At 44.4% G+C, this 24,978-nt stretch overlaps 1 long non-coding RNA gene across 1 annotated transcript; it reads left to right on the top strand.

Annotated features, from left to right (window-relative positions):
* Window positions 1-1,654: 1,654 nt before the first annotated feature.
* LOC117836015 (uncharacterized) lies at window positions 1,655-3,786 on the top strand. The gene is made up of 4 exons (XR_004635996.2): window positions 1,655-2,188; window positions 3,247-3,287; window positions 3,456-3,565; window positions 3,652-3,786. It is a non-coding gene; the product is annotated as an uncharacterized lncRNA (long non-coding RNA).
* The last annotated feature ends 21,192 nt before the right edge of the window (window positions 3,787-24,978 follow it).

Raw genomic sequence — 24,978 nt, 5'->3', positions numbered from 1 at the left:
GGTCACTGTCGTGCTGGTGATAGGGCGCCGGCGAGCTGCCGGTGGCCGGCGGCCACGCGGCGCGCGGCGCGCGAGCGAACATGCTTGGGCGCGCGGGCGTCGAGACTTCCTTCGGGCTGCAAGCCAGACCAGCTTTGGAGCGATCCTTCTCCGAATCTTTCAACACAACTCCCGAAACTCCCTTAAACAAACTTGCCCAACTCTGATCGTTCTTCAAACTTTGTTTAAGGTGCTGGTTTTGATTGTGAGAGGATTCAAAGATATTTCCGGCCAAAGTTAGCCAAAAAACTGGGATTCCAGACTTAGGATTTTTAAGCATCCGGGGTGAGTTGACTGGTTTACCTCACTTTGACCGGGATTTGAACAAGCTCGGGTCCGATTTGGAGCTGGGTCAGTGTAACAAAGTTGGAACACTCTTGAGGTACTACAACTTCTATTAAGGCTCTGACTCGAGTTTAGATAGGAAAACGGGAGATGAAAGCTTGCAAAGATGGAGGAAAACTCGAATTCCAGGACTTAAGAGATTTTCAGGGTCCTTTAGGAAAAACCGGCTTTAGTTGTTGTTTTTGACTGCTTTCCACTCTGAATTAGATAAGGTGCCTTTAACCAAAGTTGTTGGAAATTAAAAGTTTTACAACTCTTATTTGGGCAGAAACTTAAGTTTGTATATAGAATTTCAAGCTTTAAAACAAACTCCAAACGAGCTTCTTAGATTTACGAAGGTCATTTCACTTCTTAACTTAGGGATCTTTTATCGGTTTAGAGTTAAAGCACTTAATTTAGGTAGAGTTGTTACAATGAGGACAACACTCGCGCCTTTCTCCACCGGACTCCTCTACCATGCCCTGTCCCCACTAATTCCACCGGATGGTTTCCTTCCTCTCATCTGGCATAGCTTCACAACGCCGCAAGCTCAACAGTTTCTATGGCTCATCCACCACTACAGGCTGCCCGCTGCTGCTCTACTGCATCATCGTAACATCGTCGGCAGTGATGAGTGCCTGTACTGCCACCAAACTGAGGATCAACACCATTTCTTCCTCTCCTACCCCAAGGCGGCAGCCTGCTGGACCATGCTGGGAGCAAGTAACCTCAGCGATGCTTCGATCCCTCAGCTTTGGGAACATCCACTCCTGCAACTCCCGGAGTATCCATTTCGGTCCACCATCATCACTTGCATTCTATGGATCATCTAGAAAGCTAGGAATGCGCGGGTCTTCGAACATGTTGACAGAATCCCATAAGTGATCCTACGACAAGCTGCTGGAGAACTTCATCTCTGGTCTCACCGTGCGAAAGATGGACCTCAACGTACAGCTCTGAGGCAATGGAGTGTGAGGATAGCTGATGTAGTAGGGTGACTCCATCACTTCTTTCTCTTTCTTTTCCCTATTTCTCAAATCTGTGTATGCCCTGAACCTTGCATGCGTAATATAATTGTTCAGGTTGGCACTTTGCTAGCTGTAGATTCTTAAAAGACATTCAGCTATTTTTCGAACTCTAGTTAACTGAACAACCAGGTCAGCTTGATTCTTGCACTCACTGCACCGAACTGCTGAAGCTTGAAAGTGTTGTCATCAAGCAGGGGAAGAGCAGGTAACTGGTCGAGGTTGAAGAAGCTGTCAGAGTTGTTCCTGGTGCCACTCGGCACGCCTCGTGTGCAGCCGCTCCATGTTCCTGAAGAATCCCTCGAGCTGGTCCTTCACGCCTCCTCTTCCGACGATGTCGAACAGGCCGCGGTGTGTATCCCTACGACCGGCGGAGAGCGATAGGGAAGCGACCGTGCTGCGGGTGTAGCAGCGGTAGGTGTCGGAGGGCGTGCAGTTGCGGTCGTGGCAGTCAGATACCACAAATCTCGGGAGCGCTTCCACTCCTCACGTCGGGATACATAGGGGAGGAGCGGGGAACGGGCCGACTGGGGCGGGAGGCGGGGAGGACGCTGATGTTGGGTGGCGGCGGACAGCAATAGGAAACAACGAGGGGGCTTTCTACAAAAGTTTGAATCATGATTAATAGTCGCGATCCGGGGTATTTTGAAAAATACCGGATATCGGATCCAAAATAGGAGCCTCTCTCTAAAATTTGGATCCGGCGACCTGGCAGCGACAAGACTGCGCGCGACCGCCGGCGACGCCCGCCACCGGCCCACCGTGCCCGTCGCGAGCCTCCGTCAAACTCGCGCCCCCAGGTGCAACCTCTGTCCCGGCACGACCCCGCTCCCCTAGATTCTTCTTGAGGGCTGGATGCAGATCCTCCCGCGGCTCCATTGCCGTCCCTCTCGTCGCAACCCAAGAAAGGCGCCGCCGCCCTTCGGGGTTCTCGCAAGCCATAGAGGGTCCGATGGCGGCTCGCCGGCGAGTGGACTTGGCGAATGGGCGGGCAGCGAGGGAGTCAGCGGAGTCACTGCTGCCGTAGCAAGTGCTCTCCAGCGTCTCCCTTGCCTTGCATAATTAGCCACAAATACTTGGGTCATTCGGTGATGGAAAGTTGGCAACGATCTTGGATATTTGGATGCACCTTTCTTTGTTCCAAGGAATTTTCAATGGCAACATTGTTGATGGAAAATGGGACTGAAGGAAATCTACAGTGTCTGCCCGACAGACTGAACTCTGAAGTTGCTCCTGTGATACTGACAAAAATGATAAAGCTCATTCTGTAACGCACAAAGAAGGAATTCCTCAACCATAAATACTAAAGGAAACAATCACATCAATGGCTTTCCACCACTCTGTTCACATCATTCACTGAAGGTAAAACCGCACTGTCACAGTGAATAAGTAAGCAAAATTTTGTGTTTACTGTCCTAACAGAACAGTGCTGCAAGAGCGTAACGATTTCTCCCGCGGGGGGGGCGTGGGGTGGGGGGGGGGGGGGGGGGGGGGGGGGTGTTGGTGCTGTTGTTTAGGAAGCAACGACTTTGACACAGGCTTGTCTTAGCCTGGAAGTTCAGTTTTGCCATGACCTAAACATTCCTTTTCACTTCAATGTCAAAGAGGTAATTTAGCACATTTCGGGTGAGATATATCTCAGCCCATGTGATGACCATTGTACCTTAGATCATAGGCAAACATGTTGAGAATCACCAGAGTGGCCGACTAAAGGTTAAGAGATTCAGCCGTTAAGATGCCAGGTAGGAGTTGCATCTTTTTTTTTTTTGGCCTATCTAGGTTACATATATTTCTGACTTGCATCATCATACTAGCATATTTATCAACTAACACGTCTAATCATGCTTTCAATCTGCAGGATGTCACCAAGGGGTATGATCTACATTCCCTGTTACAAAGGTTTGTACGCCATCTTCAATTCAATCAGTCAAAATATTGTGTTTAGATGATGCCGGAGCACCAACGCCAAGCGCTATGTAACATTCCAGTTTTACCACACAAACCACTTGCAATATGAACAGGCTGCCGCAAAATGAATGGCTACTGAAATCATCTTTCCCATTGCAGGTTACAGCCACAAGCCTGAGGAATATGCCTCAGCCGGAGGACATGGCAAATGGGCTCAAGGTTCTAACCTTGAGCCCTTGACATTGGCTAAGCTATCCCTGGAGTGACAAGTGAGCATGCCGAGCAACCAAGTCTCCTGCATCTTTTGTTTTTTTGGAGGGCCAGTCACTCAGTCCCCTGCATCTTTCTTCACCAGGCTCGCTCGGCCAACACCTCCTTCACTTTCAGGTCATCCACCAGGCCATCAGCATGCACCATCCTTCCATTACACTTTCTCTGGCTGCATTACCAACTCTTCCAGTTTCTTCAGCCAGCAGCCAATCTCCTCCAGCTCCAGGTGACGCACCGGGCACAGCACGGTCCGATTTTTCAGCATCTGCAATATGGCACGCCACAGCTGCAGCAAACTGCGCCATCCACCATCCTGAAACTGAAAACAAATATAATTTCCTAGTTAACAACCACATACTTGCTTGGAAAGCATTTCCACTTCGGGAGGAAAACATCTATTCTTAACAGTAAAATTCCTAAAATAATGGATCAAAATCCAGCAAATTCAGGACTCACATTCTGCAACTGTTCCCTCATGTATCCTTCTCGTGAACCAGGTGCGAGAGCTACTAGCTTACATGCTAATATCCTCTTCCATCAGAGCCAATTTGTCTCCAACATCGAAGAGTCTGTTCACTGTTTTCCATAGCACCTAAAACCATACTACTTCAGAAATGGTATATATTAGCTGCGGACCTGCTAATCACAATCCAATCCTGCAGAATGTGCATACATGAGGCGGCCTGTTAAATGTTCAGACTTTTGGCTTTAGGACGGAAGTTTAAGTATCTACTCCCTCCATCCCAAATTACTATTCATTTTGGTTTTTCTACATACATAGCTTTTGATATGCATATAGATATGTACTTATGTCTAGATACATAGGAAAAGCGTTGCATCTATAAAAGCCAAAACGAATAGTATTTTGGAACGGAGGGAGCAGATGTGATGAACATTTTGAACATCATCAATCGTGTTCTAAACAACCTGAACTATCAGAATCAGCGCAAATAACGCTAAATTCAAACCCTACCTAACACACACACGACACACCTTATGAATAGAAAAACACTAATCTCTTACTGCACAATTGGATATCGAACTCACCAAGACGGCTCGAGATTTCACAGGACTTGCTCACCACCAAAACAAGTGCCAACATCACAGTCAAACTCAATCAGGCAATAGAAGCACCTCCTGTCAGCCCAACGAAAGCAAAGGATGACCATTAGTTGGGCGCACAAAAATAAGCAGCCGGCACATCCGAATTGAATCCCAGAAAGCACAAATCAAGGTCCCAAATCCTAGGATGCCAAAAGTTGGTCCAGGAAGCAAATGGTTTTGTGCTTGATACAAGTCTTCACAAATGGCCATACCAACATGCTTCTCTACAGCTCGCACAGCTTTTTCTCGAGTAAGGTCATCAGTATTCAGTACTATTGTTCTATCAACAAAATGGAATCATGACGAGAGCAACAGGAGGGAGTGCAAAACGAGATCAACCAGTTGCAAAGCAGAGAAGAATGCAGCTCTGCAATGATGGAACACCGGAAAGGATCTGTCTAATTGGACGGTTCAGGGCTCATCTGAGCCAGATTTGCTGGCATTAGCATCGCCACAGGCATCATCACCCATGCACAGAAAAGGAAGTGTCACTGAGCGCTAAGTAATGAAGTGATCCTGTCTCTCACTCAAGCACACTGCAGAGAGATATTGGGTCCTGCACTGACCAAAAGGGTAGCGGCAGATCAGAGGACCTGGAAAAGGCTGGGAAACCATGAGCCTCTGATCCCAAAATATAGAGATGCCTCGACAAAATCATTGCCAATGCGAAGGAGTTACGCGCTTCCACAATAATTCCTTCGCTTCCACAATCGCTGAAGATTGACGGCAGCGTCGTCGTGCATAGAGAAAAGGTGATGTAGAATCGAAGAGGATGTTGTGGTGATGAGGAATCGAGAATGAGATGTGCACGTTGGAAAAGGGGACGCTGTGATCAAGATGGAACTGCAAAGATCTGCAGAGGTCAATGATAATGTCCTTATGATTTCAACAGGGAACGTGAAAGCACAAGCGCAATGGATGATGCCTGCCACAAATGGAATTGGATCAGACGCCTGGAGTCAAGGTCATGCCTACAAAACATCCTGTGCGCCTCTGTTTATGCTGAATGATTGATTGGCGAGCGAAAGCAGATGGGCACCTGTAACTGAAAAACTGTATGAACATGACTTATTTTCTATAAAAAAAACAAGTGAATGTTGTGTACATTCTTTACAGGTTGGAACTTGAAACAGAAGGACACATCATCATTTACATAAAGGTACAGTTTTTTTTTTGAAATGTACATAAAGGTACAGTACAACGTGCATCGGCTCCCATTTTGTCCATAAAACATGGTTCATGAAGGTGTTTCAGCACAGTACCATAGCCAAAGCATATTTCTGAATCAGTAGCATGTAAACTCACTGGCAACGTATTGATTCTGTCAAAAAATACTGCCTACATCCAATCCTGCTTACGGTTAACAATTTCAAAGACTATTCAATGCTTCCACCTAGTCATGCGTCACATAGTATAGGTCTGCAGCTAATCTTATTTGCCTATTTCTTGGATCAGAAGTTAACTGATAGGAACCAGTGAGATGTCCTTGGGTGCTGAATGCGTCAGTGTACACTAGAACCTTCAGCTCAAGGAATCATCCCAAAATTCTCTCAGATAAAAGAAAAACTATACGAAACAATTGTTCCCCACCCAACCGATCTCCAAGTAGCAAATATAGGTGGAAAGAACTAATTCAGGAATAAGGATCAACTTGAGCTCTTGAGCAACTGGAGAAACATAACATCAGATTCGCATATTGGCAATCATAGCAAAGGGAATGTTATAAAGTTGCAACTTTGGAAAAATTGCTCTAAGAAAAGAAGTGTTAAAATTGTGATATGTACAATCAAGAATTTGAGCTCGTAAACAGTCTTCCCAAAAGAAAAAAAAAATAGAGCTTTGGAGACACAAAAAATCTACTAGAACAATATGCACAAGAATCCATTCAAGCATTCAACGAATCTAAGAATCGTAATCACATATTAAAAAGGGGATACATAGCCAAGTTTCTTAAGAATCCCAAACATGACTCACTAAAACAAATCTCAAACCCATTCATGCTCTCCATTTACTCAACCAAAGTCAACTGAAACCTCTGAAAACAAAAACAACCATCTAAGAGAAGCCAGGTATCCCCCACAGCTCTCAATTTTACTACAGTACTTTAGCGACATAAGAGCCAATGTAATAGGTACTGATGAAACTAGAATAAACATATAGATAGCAACATTCCTGTCTAAATATGTAAAAGATATCAGTAAATCTCACCATGTAAAACTGTTGAGCATTTGAACTTCCAATAAACAAAATTACACTAGAATTATATAAACTGCCACAAACCTAAATAAGTATTAAACCAACCGGAATATCTGACGATGCCTCCATGAAAGAAAGCATCGCTAAACTTCACTCTAGAATCTAGACAGTATCCCAGACCACACTGCACCAACAGTTCCACTACAGCAACCGTAGAGGCATGAGCAACAAGACAAGGATCACAAACATCACACTGACACCCAATTCAAGAAGGGATTGCAATTATCCAAACCATATAATCATATTTAAGCCTCAGGACACAGCAGGGTACGAGTGAACGATTCAAACTATAGTTTTGAAACACTTTACTTCAAGCAGAGTATGCACAAGAACCATTGCGGGAATGCACAAAGTTGACCACAGTAAACCAATCAAGCTCTTCATGCAAAGTGGTAATTTACAAAATTGGCAAGAAACTTGAGAATCAATGAGGGCCCAGCCTGAACAAGGTTTAGAATTTAACCACATTGGAGCCATACAAGAAGTCACCAAATTAGAATACAGCCCCCTCACCTTTCTGTCCCCTACCGCCCTCTCTAAACACGAAAACTGAAAAAGAAAAAGAAATGCAAGAGGATGCGAACATTGGAGGACCGCGCAAAGATGCCCTCCACTCGTCAAATTACAACAGAACATGAAAAAGAAAAGAAAAGAAAAGAAAAGAAGAAGCTTACAAAAATCACTCAAGAACACGGCGAGCGGCGCCGGGAACGGCCGTAGATCCGTACAATACGCCGCCGCCGCCTCCTCCAACCGTATGTATACGCCGTATATACGGAAGCACGTGCGCAAGCCAGCCTCGCGGGCCGAACCTCCTCCCTTCCAGTTCCATCCCCTCCCCCTCCTCCCGTCGTTAGTAGTAGAAAACAATGCCTGGCTCCACCCTGTCTGCCGTTGGCGGTGGCGGTGGCGCCCTCCTGCGCCTACATTGGCCGGGACGCGCTTGGGGATAGGGCGGTAGGAGGGCGGGGGTGGAACGCCCTTGGGGCGATAGGAGGGCGCGGAGGAGGGGCTGTTCGGTCACTTCTGGCGGCGGTCGCCAGGATCTCCATGGGAGGCGGCGTGGATAGAAGAGGAGAGGAGACGAGGAGCCCTTTCCTTTATGCGAGAGCGAGTGGCCTGCGCTCTGCCCACTGCGGCCGCGCGTATGTGTAGGTGAGAACTGAGCCGTGAAGAAAGACTACGTCTATGGTCACCGGCAAAGAGTTGTAGTGGTCCGATGAAAATTCGCGGAAATCAGTTTATTTTATCTTATTTTTCTATACATATATATACACACTCATCTTTATGGATACACGCACCTGTACGCATATTTGAAAGAGTGAGCCAAAAAATAGCATTATTACATATGAAAAAAATTCATAGTTTGAGTGACACATAAAAAAGCTTAAGATCCTAAATTCAAAAGAGGTTTTAAACTCTTAACACGTTTTTAACATGGAGCATAGGAAGAAAGCCTAGCTCGATTCTCGTTGGGCCGGCGATGACGGTGCCATACTGCCATGTATCGTTTTTCTTCTTGAAGACATTGCTGTGAGGATCTCAACCTCTAGGGACAGATGCAGGTGAAATCAAAGAACCGACTCGCTGGTTCAAGCGGCGGCAACATCTTGATGTTGCTCTCCTCTTGAGGTGTTGTCTTGGAGGTCTTGATGGTGACACTATAGTCAACTTAGAGCGATGGCAGTGCCCAATCTATTTGTGTGGTAGAGATCGACTCAGTGCGGTTTCTAGATGACAAGGGTTACCAGGCAATACATGACCGTCGACGATCCTAACATCAAAAGTTTCTAAGAAGACAACTGATGTGATGCGTTCCTTACTGCATAAGGATCAAAGCAAGGTTGATGGAAAGACGTAGAAGAAGTGCGAAGCTTAGTGTTTCAAGCTTTCTTTTTTAATTTCTTTCTTTCTTATCTTTTGTTTTTCTCGATTTGAGACTCGCTGGTTACGTAGCTAGATTTTCTTTGTCGTAGAAATTCATTGTGCAAGATCGTATATTTTCCTTAATAAAAAGAGCATCGGAAGAAAATATTTATTTCAAAAAATGAATAAATTTATTTATTTAATTCAAAAAAAGAAAAATATGTATTTGCTTTGCAAATTAAGCATAGCTCAGCTAGTAAAGTTTGATTTAAATCCTCGAATTGACATAAGTGTACATATTTTTCTAAACTTATTTTGAGAATTAAACGGCGTTATTCTAGAAAGTGCCTATAGCTTTATAGGAATAGAATTGTGTGCGTGTGGTGAGCATCCATGCATGTGTTTGTACTATGTTCAATATATATATATATATATATATATATATATATATATATATATATATTACGTTGGAACTGGGTTACAATGTGTTAAGACTCGAGGACTTGACCATTAAACGGGTTTCAAATCCTATAAATGGTATCCCAACATATCATATTTTCATGATTCCGTTTATAGCTTTATAGGCATGAACAGTTTTGTTATTAATACATGTATCTTGATGTGAATGCTGCTCGTGGACCGTGCCTATGGATGAAGGGTTCTGCAGGCGTGGGGCCCAAGAAGATGGAGCGAGTGGGGCCTCAAGTTTTTTTTCCGCCTACTAGGGGTGTGGGTCCGCCAAATTGATCGGGGGGAGTGGACAGGATGGGCTGTGGCCTGTGGGGCTGCAAAAGGACATTCTCCCCGCATATCTTTGTTTTTTCTTTCTTACGTTTAACCCAAATCATGAATCATGTCCCTTTCATATTTCATGAACGCAAATTATAATTAGCATAAGCTTTTCACAAGAGCATGCAGGAGTACGGCGTGGAAGAGGAAACTTTTCAAATGAATGTAGGAGTACTGTCGAGTGTGACATGAAGAGAAGTCAACTGCTAAAGTATTATTCGAACGTCATTCATCAAAATTTACTGAAAAAATTTCCTCATAAAGCGTGGACAAAAGATGGTGACAGAAAGAGAGTTGCATGTATGATGTATAGGACAATGTGGTCGCCTAGTAGAGCCCCACGCTAATAAGGCCAAGATTTGAGCCAGGACACATCATGCTACGCTCCAAGGACGCAAGCGTAGTTTGTCTGATTGCTCTGTGTTGTGGTCCTCTCTCCTCTTATATGCATTCGCGAGATGCATGCTAGCTGCCTGGTTAGTTTCATTCCAAGATGTTGGATGCTTGTGCTAACGTGAAAGAGGTTTTCCTCCTAGCCTTTTGCTCCCAACCGTGTCTTCAAGTCACTTTAAGAGATAATGGACGTTGACTACTTCCATTGTGTAAAACATACTCCATCCATCCCGCAAAGTGTATCCTTATAGTACTAATAATTAATCTAATTGTGATTAAAAATCTAGAGAAATAACACCAATTTGATCATTTTATTAGCTCTACGGATTCTCGATACGCTTTTTATTATGGTGCGACTGTTGTTTTAATTAGATGAGATTTGCTAGAAGGTAAAAGGACACTCTTTATGAGACAATTTTTAAAGCACTTTTTGCGGGACAGCAGATATAGCCAAGTTTGTTCTAAAGACAAAGCACGATTCGGCCGTTTCTGTCTGGTGGACCAGCTCTGGATGGAATCTTATACTGCATCTCATGGGGCTACCTGCATTTTGCATGCTTTCAAGTTTCTACCAAGGCTAGTAAAAAAGTAGTATACTGCATCCTACAGGCTTGTCCGGACCTGAACGAGTTTCAGGTAGCCAACACACAGCATTAAAGTTTTTGAGGTGTATCTGCCAGTAGCATTTTTGTACGGATGTGCTGGAAATTTAAGACCACGTATGACTGTTTACAAGCCATCATCTTTCGTACTCGCTGGCTCCAATGCATAATGGCCTAATGTAAGTTTATTAGAGTTGTTGTTTTTCAGAATTTCAGATTCAACCACTGATATTTTAAAATTCTACGTGCAATTACAGTGCTATGCTACTGTTAGATCCATCGTAAAAGTACTTTACTTAGTATGTCCTCTATTCCAAAATGTAATACTACATTATAGTTCTGTCCTAAGTCTATAGAAAAAATATACTAACACCAGAGAATCATGGTGGTCATAGCCCGCTATAGCTTTTTTTTAGAAAGCTGGCGCTAGCTATTGCCAATTGTTCCGCTACAGCCGCTAAGGACGTTTTAGCTACGCTAAACCCTGCTATTTGGCTTAGCCGCGAAATCTATTTAGCACTGCTAATCCTATTTTTCGCTATGTGGGTTGATGATACTTCATTTTCTCCACACTAAAGGCCCAAAAGCCCATTAGTTGCAAAAAAAACTATGGTAGTAGTACAAAATCCTAACTGTAACCTTTAATTTTTCAAGTGATAGATACGAAGACATGTTCTCTTGTAGCTCTAGAGATGCACAGTATCCATAAAATTTCATTAGGTCCATGTTTTTTTTTGCATGATTAACTAAAAAAATATCATATGTTTATAAAAATGCTAAATGAAATAGTTTCCGCTATATCCCGCTATCGCTTTTTATAGCTTTTGAAAGAGGCCGCCGCTAATGGTTTAGCCCGCTATTTAAAACATTATGGTGGACTAACGAAACTGATTCGGTTTTGCACATGCTAGAGTATTTTTCTATGAAGTTAGTCAAAACTAGATGAGTTTCTAGAATTGGAAAAGTAATATACACTTTGTCTAATTAAGATAATAATACATTTTTATAGATAAGTATTACTCAGTTTTATAGTTTAGGTTGTATGGTATTTCAGTAAACTCACATTTGCAGCCCATAGGGAATATACGTATGGAGTAGAAGTAATAAAAAAGTTCCATCAGGCTATGGAGCATTTTCGTGTGCCTGCATCAAGTTGGCAGATTGAACCTAGCTATTAAATGAGCTCTTGTTCCTGGGCGAAACAAACTGGACTAGCTAGCTAGTATAGCATGCATGGACGATTGATCATGCATGTGTTCTAGTCCGGGAGGACGAGCTGGACCAGATCCTCGAATTCATGGCTCTCTCAACTCGCTTCCCTGATCCGATCTCCCGATGACATGACGGTACGTCACGTACTCTCTGCTCTGGCTGCCAGTGCCACGCCCCATCGACGACGGTCAGCTGCTAGCCTGCTGCTGCTTGACTCCACCCGGTGGCGCGACAGCACGTACTCCACCCCACCCTGCCGCGACTTGATGGCTATATTGATGGGCAGATCAGGCCGCCGAGCCAACCGATGGTTACTCGGACTCCGAAAACACAGGCCAGCCTTAATCGCCGCTGTCACCAGGCCCGGCCGGCGGCCGGCGGCCTGAAGCCTGAGCCTGACCTGACCCGAGGGCGCGCGACGCGACGACGGAGCTAGCAATTGAAACGGTCCCGCGGCGCGGTGGTCATACGGCGAGCGAGCGGACCAGCAGCAGACGCGACGGTACCTGCGCATCCTCGCGTCCTCTCTCCCCAAGGGTCCCAGGCATCGCAGGCGCGGGCACGTACGGCACCGCGACCCCGACCCGATTCAATTCGGGCCAGAGGGCAGTAACCAGTAGGGCAGGGCTTGGAGAAACGTGCGTGCGTGCATGCATGCGCGCTCCCCCTCGCCGTCTCACCTCATCTCACGCAATCAAAACCAGGCGCGAGCGGGCCCCGGCGGCAGAGCAGAGCTTGTCAGAGCAGGCGGCCGGCCGGCCGGCATAGGGCAGAGCACCGCGGCCTCGATGGACGCCGCGCTGCTTGCCTTGCTTGGCCAGCAGTGGTTACTGGTCAGGCCGCCGGACGACGAGAGAGTCAGCAGCTCGCGCGCCCGGCCGCCGCCCCCACACCTCAGCGGATGCAGCGGCAGTAAACAAACGGGCGCGGTGCGGTGTCCGGAGGGAGTGAGAGGATCAAAACACCGGCCGCCGGCCCCAGGGTGGCAGTGTCGCCGCAGGTGGCGATGTGACCGGTCGATGGCATGATTACGTACGTAGTGCCTGGAGTTTTGTCCCGGCGCGCGGGGCGAGGAGGCGGTGGTAGTCTCTGGTCTGGTGGGCTGGTGCGCGCCCAGCGGCTGGGACTTGCCTGCAGGCGACCAGGACCTGGCGGCACGCCTGCGCTGCTGGGCCACGCTAGCTCGTGCGATGCCGCGCCCTGCTGGGTGCAGGGCCCGTCTCGCCAGGAGCTCGATCAGGAGCAGGGAGGGACCATCGATTGATGAGCGCTGGAAATGTGTTGGGGGCACTGGGCAGTGGCGCAGGGCGTGCAGCCCTTGCGTGCCGGTGTGCGCCGGTATCACCTATTCACCTCCCGCGTGCATGCACGCACCTGCTGACTCGACAACGTGGGCGCGCGTCAAAACATGCTGCTTAGCACCTCATGTGCAATCTTGTTGGACCCAGTCAAATCTGACTGTCAGCAGTGCCTAGCGCTGTTTACCCTTTTGCTAGTTTGCGTTCAGGGAGCACAAGCATTTGCTGGTTCCTGCATCGGCGCCTCACTGGATGAATTGAAGGTCCCTGGTCCACATTGATGGATAGAGTCTGGCGAAACGATGATCTCCGCGGAAGATGATTCATTGAGCGTTTGCAAAGGTAGCGCAGGCCCTGAGAGCTAGCCTGTGTTTAAGCTTGCAGGCTACGAATTGAAGTCTTTACGTTAAGTAAAATATACTAGAATTTTTTACACAGGACTGATGAACTTGATAAACACCTCGTTTTAGAACTACAAGTCATGCAGCGTTAGATGTTAGTTACATGCTGCACTGGGTAGGACAGTAGTTTGAGTAATCATAGCACATCAACTGATGAACTTGGACATTGCAACAAATCTCAGTTTGCATCCTTTATCAAACTAGTAGAGTGCACGTGCGGCACGTGCGTGTTTAAAAAAATAGATAAGAATTTTATATTAATAATTTTGCATCAGACAAAAACTTAAAACACACCACTTTGCTTCAAACAAAACGGTAACTAACACTAACAATTAAGAAAATCCCATTTGTTTCATATAAAACTGTTTTACTCCACTGCAACCTTGGATCCTAAATTAACAAGAAAGACTAAATATCCAGCTCTCCACCATTAGACTGGAAGTCATGGATCATCTTTATGGCATTCTTGATCTTGGCAATCTAAGATTGGACGTAGCCAATGATCTTGAACAAATGTAGACTGATTCGAAGATAGCTGCATGGTTATCAAAGTAGAGAGCCGCTCTTGCTACAATGTGGACTGCATCTTGTTCTACACGCACCAAAAATAAATTAGACAGCAAGCTACGTTTTCCAGCACATAACAACTTAATCGAGTTATTCACAATTTAGTTAGAACAACTAATCAGTTCAAGTGACCATTGAATTTCTAAAGGTTCTATATTTCATAGATAGATTTGAGTGGTAAAAGCTATCAGGGTCAAGATATAATTGCAGAGGTGGAGCTTTAATCTGATAAAAAAAGACATATTTTAACTACAATCAAGCAGATGCATCCAAGTAACGTCCGACAATAAGAGATTTCCATATAGAATATATACTTAATATTAGAGTTGTCATTATTATACATATGATAATCAAAGAAGAAAATTATTCATTTAACCTTTGATGGAACAATACACCAAAAAATAAAACACCATTGCTCAGGTAGAGCGCAATAAACTCACATTTTTCTATGCTTCCAATACATCCCTATAAACAATGTTCTTAGTTCTTTTCCCATTAGGGTCAACATCCTTGTTGGGCTTAGCCAATACCCATGTAGTCTTTCGGGAAACACCTCTAGACAACGCAACATATAGCTGACCGTGAGAGACCGTGAGAGAATACAGGTTCAGGGAGGTATATGCCAACATTCGGTATAGTTTACCCTTAGCCTTATTAATGGTCATTGCAAAACTCAACCTGATTGGGAGATGCTTTCTTTTGAACTTGAATGAAAGTGTAATCTTCTGAAGGGGACAGAGGTATCCTTGGTAGAAAAACTCTATTCCCGGCATGCTGGCCATTAACAATCTCAGCATCAATTGCATTCTCTTCGAAACCCCTCACCATCAACTGAGTACCATTACAAAGTTGATTATGAGGATCAAGATTCCGAAGGAGTATAACAGGACAATTTTTCTTGACCTTGAGCTCATGAGGAGGTAACCCGTTTGGTGTAATCGAGTTAAGAAATCAAGATTGTTGGTGTCATCGTCAACCGAGTCATGGCTATAGTACACCTTTTCTTTACCTGGAAACATGTCGATCATCCTAGCATTAAGCCCATCAACATGCTCATTCCTCGTGGAAAGAATTGCACGCTCGTGCATATATTGCGTAGAGTTACAATTACCTTTAAGATCCGGGAACACGTGCTCGATGAGTGTGTCGATTGACTTATCAGAGTTGTACTCCATGACAATGTCAACGGGGAGCTGTACATAATCATCGGTGTATGTTTCTTCAATCCCATTGCCAATCCTTAGCAGAAAATCAGAGTACCAACTATCACTCTGTGCTCTCATGTTCTGCTGCAATCGTATCATCCGTACCTTGTCCCATATATATGAGCGCTGCAGTGTCGCATCATTGATCTGGGCTCTTGTCCCGTGAGGCACAGCAGGAAGAACCTGTCTAAAGTCTCCTCCAAACACCATAACCTTACCCCCAAAAGGTTCAGTACAACCCATTATATCTTGCAATGATCTATCAAGCGTCTCGACTGCTTGTCTTCGAGTCATGGCAACTTCATCCCATATAATCAAAGAAGTTGTAAAGTTGCATACGGAATTATCACCGAGTTTGATGGGGATTTTGAACCTAGAGTGTGCAGTACGACCACCTGGCATGATAGAGGCTGCAATACCAGATGTCGCGGTAGTGATTGCAATAAGATCCATGAAGCGCACCTTAGCAAGCAATGCCCTATACAGGTACGTCTTGCCGGTTCCGCCAGGACCATCAACAAAGAATACCTTGCCTCGGTTAGTAACCACATGATCTAATATTTCATTGAAACCAGCCCTCTGTTCCGCATTCAACGTGTCTATAATTTCCAGATCCTCTTCTTTGAAACCAATTTTTCTCTCCTCTATCAGCTCTCTATAGTAGTCTCTTGACTTGTCATCTGTTGTTATTTGCCAAAAAAATATTAAGAAATGGTTATATGGAAATAAATGTAACTAACAAACAACAAGTAAAAATTACATACATTGTTTTTAGATGGAATGCACATGTAGTTTGAAATTTCCACGGTAAATGGTACCATTAATATACAATGCATCACGTCCTAGTGCAATCAGTAATGTGCGGTGCAACTATTTGATGTTTACAAAGTATATATGAGCAATAACAGAAAATGTTAGCGTGTCTATTAGGTAGGATAGATGGTGTTTTATCTACATATCACTTTACAAGTTCAGGTGTGCGAATTTGTTTGAATGTTGTAATACTAATTTCTTATCAAGGCGACCATCTAATAACTCACCATAGCCATAGCACTATGAAAATCCACTCATCTATTATACATTATCAACGGCTACCAGATTCACACCTCATGTAAGATGCTACAATTTTAGCAAGACAACAGAAAGGGTTCAGTTTGAAAAAATAAATTTCAAAAAAAAGACAACAAAAATCTGTCACTTAGTTTTTTTATTAGAACCACTACATATAGAGCTAACTGTTCTACGGAGGTAACAAACAATTTATACTACATGCTTATAAAACTACAAAAATTGTGCAAGTGACACACAGAATGCGCACAATGCTAATATAGTTACCACGATTCAAAACACAAACAATATCTTAAACTTTATACATTATTTCCATCCACTCATCATTCGAACTCTAATGGCATCATCAAGTATAAATAAAAATCAACATGAATATCCAAATAATGCCAAACAATCTAACCTGACTCATCAAGCTCAGGAAGACCATAGCTCCTTATGTCCTTGCCCATCAAATAGACGATATCTGCTATGTCCCTGAGCACGAGTTGAAGAACCAATCTGGAACTCCCATGAGTTCGACGATAGTCTTCAGCCATAGATTCGAAGTGCTTGTCCCAAAGTTCACGGATATTGGTGTACTCACAAAATACGATAATCGTGGCAACCAATCTTCTCAAAGCACAAGGCCTTTTAAGTGACGTAGCTTTAGTCAGTGCATCATCTAGAGACTTGTCAGTCTCCACAAGGCCCAGCACCTCACAAGCTTTTCTGAAAGTCGGACTTAGCATACCACGCACAGTGCGAAGTGCAGCAAATGAAGTTTCTCCTCTACCATGGTTTAGGAGAACTCGTAGGTAGTACCTATCACCTTCCGCGGGGTGTGCATAAACAAGCCTTCCAATCTGAAAGCGTTTATTCTTCCTAGGTTTCCAGTGTTTTCCAGATTTGATCCACCTAAAATGCTCTGGAAACTCCCTGTACAGATACTTGGGTGCATTAGGATCTTCTCTGTTCATCCTAAAATACTCTGTAAGCATTGATCGTTGCGACTGTGAACGCTGTGCTACTTCTTCAAGGTTGTTGATCTCATTGAATGGAACCATGTGCATACTGGGCATATGCACCTGCATTTGCAGAACAGGGGGTGACATAGAGTACATTGGAAAATGATACAACCTGTATATTGCTTCTATTGCAGTAATGCATCTTGCTTTCCTGTACTTCTTGATCTCATTGATCTCTATAGGTCAATTTTGAGCAGAATCTTTGACCGAAAAGGAGGCACAGTCATATCCTTTATAAATGTACTTATAGATATACTCAATAGATTTGATGCTACAACACACCTCCTAATAAAAACCTTTTGTCCATCTTGACGCCTTCTATAAATAGGATATGCATCCTTTCCTTGTTGAGTGACATCACAAAACTAGCGTGGATACTTGAAACGACACTGGCCATCCACCATGCATGCACAATGCGGGTTGAGAGTTCCACAAGGGCCATGCATCATGTGTGTACTCAGGTGGAGGACTAGATATTTCTTTTCATCAGGAAGCTCCACTGATATATTCTTATCAAAATCATCAGGCCCGCTTAGCTAAGCACTCTTGTCCATAATTAGCAAAATATGCTCATGCGGCAAACCCCTCTTCTGAAACTCAGTGACATGTGCCCAAGTAACCACCTTTCCAAAGTGTCCCTTATTGATCAAGAAATCATGAAGGTCAAGTAGTTTCGCATGATACACCCTTGCAACAATATATGGTCTGTTTGTCCAGGCAACAACTGTTCCATAATCTCTAGCTAGTAAGGATTGCAAGTCATTGTCACAAAATAATCTGAGGGACCATAGCATGCAACTAAGGCCATTGTATCCATGAACCTTGCACGGACATCGCGGTCACTTCCAAGAAAATTCTTAGTTAGCACAATTCATTTACCAGCCTTTAAAGGATCCACCTCTCCAAAAGCAAGGGTGTCAAGGATGCCCTGTTTTAAATTAATTAATTAATTAATTAATGTAAGAAACATTGATAATGGATATAACCCTAATGTAAATTCATATGCATTGACAGAAAGCACATTAACAATGATAAATGGTTTTTCAAGCCTGATACAGATCGGCCCGTATAATCTTCTGATGGTGGTCTGGATTAGAGTACCAATCCAAGCGCATGGACTCAATCTTTATATAGATATCAACAATCCACTATTGGAATAGACGTCCTCCATTAAAAATATGTTAGACACCCCATCATGTATTTGCATGATATAACAGTAATACTCCCGCGCACTCACGTGCAGCCGTGACCCTGAGTTACCTATACACATATGATATTTGCAAAAAAAAAAGTTAAAACACATATATCATTTAAAACGACACATTTGATAAAATTATAGCAAAAAATACAATGTAAAAACATATACACACACACCTCCATCATGGTCGTCACCATAATCATTGTCCCCATAGCCACCATCATTCTCTCCATCAATCTCTTCATTATTATCTGTATGAATCACTTGTGATTAGATACATGTATGTTATAAAAATTGTGAGCATGATAAATCTAACTCAACAAATCTAAAATGGAACCTTGTTTGGCACCACCACCAACAATTCTTGATGACATTCTTTTATATCTATCAACTTGTGTAGTTTCAACTCTTGTACATGAAGATTGACTCTTATCTTTCAGCAATCCAACATTTGTATCTGCAAGAAAAATGCAACAAATAAATAACATTACAACCGGTAGATATCATAATCACACAGTGAGCTTGCACATACCTGGCTTTTTATGCTTAGTGTACTTTCTCCTTTTCCTTGGAAAATGCACCACTGGTATTTCTTCCAACAATATCTTTTTATCCTCCCAACTGGTTTCTCCTCCAGGATAGAATAGAGGACAAGCCAACGGATCATAGCAGCCATGGTATGCTTTTATAAATTGTGCATCACCTGAGTTTGCATGTACCATTATACTGCTTTGGAAATTTACGCTACTCGTATGATCCATCCTGCTAGATGGTGGCCACCTGATCCATTGCCGGTGCATTATGTAACAACTCTACCTAAATTAAGTGCTTTTAAATATAAACCAGTGGTTAATCACTAAGTAAAAGAAGTGAAATGACAGTTTTAACCCTAAGAAGCTCTTTTTGGAGTTTGAAATAAACCTTGGAATTTTATATGCAAACTTAAAATTCTGCCCAAATAAGAGTTGTAAAACTTTTAATTTCAAACAACTTTTGTTAAAGGCACTTTGACTAATTCGGAGTGGTAGGAAGTCAAAAACAGCAATCAAAACCGGAGTACTAAACAACCCTATAAACCTCCTAAGTCCTGGAATTCAAGTTTTCCTCCAAACTTGCAAGCTGTTATCTCACAATTCCATATCTAAACTCAAGTCAGGCTCTTAATAAAAGTTGTTGTCCCCAGAGTGTGTTCCAACTTTGTTACACTGACCCAGGTCCAAATCGAACCAGAACCTGTTCAAAATCTTGGTCAAAGTGGAGCAAAACAGTCAACTCAGCTCCTGAGCCCCACAACGCTAAGTCTAAAAAACTGCTCAGAGTGCACCTCTTGGCGAGGGCGTTCCTCCAAATTTCTGAACTAAACTCAAGAAATACCCTAAATAGAAGTTGAAGTCCTCAGTTTGGAGAGCAACTCCTTCAATAAAACTTCGGTCTAATTCAACTTGGAAGCTGCCCTAAAATCGACTCAAACATAGCTAAGTTCCTGAAATTCCACCTCTCCGGCCAAAATTGGCCAAGTCTGGATTTCCAGATTTTTTGGCAAACTTTGGCACAAGATATCTCCAAATCCTTTCACAATCTAAACCAGCACCTTAAACCAAGTTTGATCTACATCCAGAGTTGTGTTGCAAAATCTTGAGATAGGATCTCCCAAAGCTGGTCGGGCTTGCTGCCCGAAGGGGGCCTCGACGCGGCTCTGCTCCGCCAACTGCGCTCCGCCCGTCCGCCGGGGAAGCCGCCACGCCGACGACGTCCCGCGCCTCCGCCCACTTGCCCAACCCCCGCGGTCGCCCTCCGCTTCGCCCGCCTGACAGACCGAAAGCCTCAGACATGCATCGCCAAAGGCCAATCACCGCCGGAGACCACCCGGAGCTTCACCTCCTCTGCCCAATGGCGCCGCTGGCCAATGGCCACCTCACCTGCAGTGCCCTCGCCTGCAGTGCCCCTTCCTTTCTTCCTGCCACACGCTAGCCGAGCCGCCGCACCCAATCCTCCGCTTGATGCGACCAGACCCGCACTCGCCCTCACCAATCCTTCTCTCCGGCAAAACCGCACCTGCACAAGCTCTGTCTCCAGTGCCCAATGACCAAAGACCCTATCCCCGAAGCTCCGCTTCGCCGACCAATGGAGGCGTCGCCCAATTGCTGCCACGGCAGAGCACTCCATTCTCTTCAACCTGATCCTCGCGCTGCCCGGACTCCCTCTCTTCTGCACAGCTATAAAAGGGAGTATCAGAGCTCCTACCGGAGTTACCTTCGCTATCGTTGCCTTGCCGCATCTTCCTCTGTTTCGTGCTCAAGCGCTGCCACCTAAGCTCTTGAGGAACTCCCCTCTCCACTCAACACCCGTCTTTTCCAACCCACCAACCGCTTGTTTCCTCCGCACGGTGCTAGAGCTTACTTGTGTCAACAAGAAGCACTGCCGCCGCCGGAGCACCGCCGGACCTCGCCGCCGCCCAAGCCTTAGCACCTTTCATCACTCCGTCTAAGTCTGTTCCTTCCCGACCACAAGACTTCACCAGTAGGCCTAAAGGTAAGCTGCTGACCCCCTTCCCGGTTCGCCCGACCCTTTTTCCGTCTCGCCCGACCCTTCCCGGTTCGCCCGACCCTTTTCCGTTTCGCCCAACCCTGTCTGTTTCGCCGACCCTTACCCGCCTCGCCCGAGGGCTCGGCTGTATCTTTTTCTTTGACCCAAGGGTATCTGTGTAAAATTTCGGGGACTTCTCTGTGTTAAGTCTGAGGACCTCGGTACAATTATTCCTTAGGTCTGAGGGTCAGATCATAAGTTTCTCCCAATCCAACCCTTTTGTCTTGTTCTCTATCCACTGAAGCTTGAACTTCCACACCTTTTTCCTGTAGCTTTGCTACAAGTTTCTGGGCTAAAGCTTGCAAGTGTTGTTGAAATAACCGTCTAAGTGTTAACCCTGCATTTGCATTCGTGTAGAACTAAATCTCGTCGATGGAACCTACGAGCTCCACCCGGCATCGGAGGAAGACCCCGCTGCGGAGCTTCACCACTTGGAAGGCGAGCCCGAACCGGAGCAAGACCCCGAGGACCCGCTAACTTTTCCTGAAGGCAAGCCCCGGTGAATGAATTCCCTGTTTTACTTTTATGCCAATTGTCGATGCTTAGGATTGTGCATTTATGTTGGTAGGAGTTGATTGAAACCGTAGATGCATGAACTTAGTACCTTGTTTGAATACTAGTTGCTAAAGTCGAGTAGTTGCAATGCTTAATAGGTCCCGGTAAAAGTCGAGTGATTTCCTGTCACTCGCGAGTTATAGGAGTTGAATGTTTATTCATGTTGCAACTATAAGGACGATGGACGGGGCAGGGCTTATGTTCGATACTTGGTGGTTTTCCTCGTCTGTCTAAAGAAAATTGATCAAGGTCGAAACGTGTCGGCGTTCGTGATCAAGTGTTTGAAAGTACTAATCTCATACCTAGTATGGGATGGGGAAGCCTAGTACCTGATTGAACTGGGGCGTGACATACTCCCCCAGCTATCCTTGGAACGTTGTTCCCATGGTGCATCATGTGGGTGCAAGTGCGGTCATAATACGGCAGAGGCGGGGATTATGGAGCATTGCATGCCAAAGGCAGTTGGCCCTGACACGTGCCTAAGGGATCGATGGGGACGGCTGACAAATGAAGCGACCCTTCGTGGTGCGCGGATGTCGTGAGATTAGGTTCACCATGCATGGTTAATAAATTCGAATCGATTCGTCTACCTCTCACAGTTTGGGACTACTTGATCGCTATTCTGCACTGAGTAACGATGAAACATGATTACGAGATTAAGTTGATGCTTGTTTTTTAATTGCTTGAAAATTATGCTTGTTTAGTATAAGTTGTTAATCTAGACTGGTTAAAGAACGTAGAACTTGAGCTAAAATATTGAAAGTAAGGACCGATTGTAGACGCTTGTGGCAAAGAAATCCCAGAGGCAGAAAGCCTTGCATGTCTAGGTCTTGGTAAAGCAATTCACTCGACGGGTCAGTCTTGCTGAGTATTAGTTACTCAGCCTTGTTGTGACTTAATCTTTTCAGGTGATGTCAATAGTTTGGTTGCTGGCACCACTTGGCCTACCCAGCTCCCTCCGGGCTGGACAGTCAAGTGGGATCCCTCCTCGGACGGCGAGGGAAGGGATTTTTGATGTCATGATCGGCTCCGTCGTGATGTCATGTATCGACGTTTAGCTTCCGCTTGTTTTATCCGACTTTTTGAACCTTGCAACTTGTTTGAATTTCAGAAACTCTGATGTAATAATTTGTGAGACTAAGTTAATGTGATGGAATGTTGTAATCTCTGTGCTACTCACCTTCGTGTGAGCGATGCTTCTCGATCCTGTTGATGTGGTTCATCGGATGAAATCCGACGGTCGACCAGGTTGACTTGCTTAAAGTGCATAATCGCGTGTCAGGTGACTTCAATGCATTTTAGTTAGGTTAATTTGGGCGATTCCGCCACAGCTGGTATCAGAGCTCGAAGCACGGTACGGAGAACAACAAACCTTAAAACACCATTTCTAACTAAAATTTGCAAGAAATGAGTCGAGAAATTTGTAAGTTCGTTAAGGATGAGTTTAGTACAAGGAGCCCTAGGGGAATTTTGGGTCTTTTAAGGTGGCTAATAATTATTGGTTATCTTCTGACTTCCAGCACTTGTTGCCACGTCTATCATACGTGCGCCGAGATCCATATCGCGAGTATGCGAAGGGTGATAGGAATTCGATTCCAACGAGCCTATCATCACGGTTGTTTCGCCCACATCTATTATACGTGCGCAGGTTCCGTATGTTAATGCATGCGAAGGATGGTATGGTTCGATTCCAACGAGCCTACCGTCACGGTTGTTCGCCCACGTCTATTATACGTGTGCATGATTCCGCATCACGAGAATGCGAAGGGTTATATGGTTTTATTCAAAGGAACCTATTTTCACGGTTGTTGCGCTGTCCATGCAGCGTTAAACGCATGTGTGCCGTTTCTATAGTGAACGGTAATGATTGTGGATGCTTTCGTGCGTGCTGGCATGGAAGGTTCAAGCTGTGATGTGTTGCAAAACAATACCAGCAGTAGTGGCGAGACAATGATCGACAGAGGCACTGAAGCTAGTGAATGAGAAGTGTGAGTTGAAATTATCGAATGTTCTTTCTAAAATACAGTGCATCCCTATCTGTCTGGCTTGTGAACAAGCGATGAAGCCCAATGGGAACATCTGGAATATATATATTCACCTTCCCCTTCCTAGAACAGAAACTATCTCCTTCGCCTGAAAATTTATAGCACCACAACACTCACAGTTCGGCACTTTGCGGAGAACATGGTGAGCAGTCGGCAGATCTTTATATACTGCATCGTACTGATCATGGTCTAGCACAACCACGTCTGGATCTCTACATGTCTCATACTGAATAGCTGTCACACCAAATATATGAAAACAAATAAATTACTAATAAAAAACTATGCAAATAGAAAAATGCTAATGTTTGAATGAACATATACCTCTCTCTTGAAACACCCTTGCTTCATCATCTTCATAAATATCACTATCACCAACCTCGAGCTCCAAGCAATCCAAATCTTCCTCTGGCATTCAAACACATTTTAATCAAGCGTGAAGACGTTCCTAATGGTGAGTGTGGACTAAGATGAGCAAAATTTTGCCTTCCAAAGCAACCGTTGGATCTTCTGGTTCCCAAATTCTAGGGTCCACTTGCTCTACGTTGTTTGAACCACTATTCATCCCTAATTGAATCAATATTATTTTGTTAGTGTGACAGTCACATAAAGTGTCATAAAAACCTATTAATTCCAAGTGAAAAAACCAACCATTGATAACCCCTCTTGTTTTAGAACGTGTTAATACTTTTGTTACGACAGACTACGCGGACCCAAACACTGGAGCTTGAGAAGCCAAAGCTGCATATACGAAAGCATTATAATCAGCACAACCCCATTAATAATGTCATTATACGTACTGTACCTTGGTTAGACATGTTCTTGCATTTCCGACCCTTGTTATTTTTTAATATCTTCTCTTCTCTTACCAAGTCTGACAGGTTTGCATATCTCTTCCTCTTTCTCTATCCCTCTTTAGCTCTATTTGAGACACCTCCTTAACACCAACTGTATACATATAGTATACAGATGCAATAAAACCAGGAAAAAACATACATATATAATTTATGCAGCTGTTAAGATAACAAACCTGTGACGGAAGTAGTGTTTATCGCAGCAATCCGAGACGAACCACCAATACTAGTCAACGCAGACCGTATGGTTCTGACCGGAGGTGACTCGAACACGACACCTGCAACAAGGAAAAAAATATGAGTAGAGCCTCAATAGCTTATTTAACGGAATTTATTTCATCTATATTTGCAACACCCGCAACAAACCACAAAATATAAGCATAGACCCAATAGCCTACTCAAACTAATTTAT

Source organism: Setaria viridis, chromosome 9, assembly GCF_005286985.2.
Source record: "Setaria viridis chromosome 9, Setaria_viridis_v4.0, whole genome shotgun sequence".
NCBI lineage: Eukaryota > Viridiplantae > Streptophyta > Magnoliopsida > Poales > Poaceae > Setaria > Setaria viridis.
Note: the sequence above shows the minus strand (reverse complement) of the source record. Positions and strands in the feature narration are given on the sequence as shown.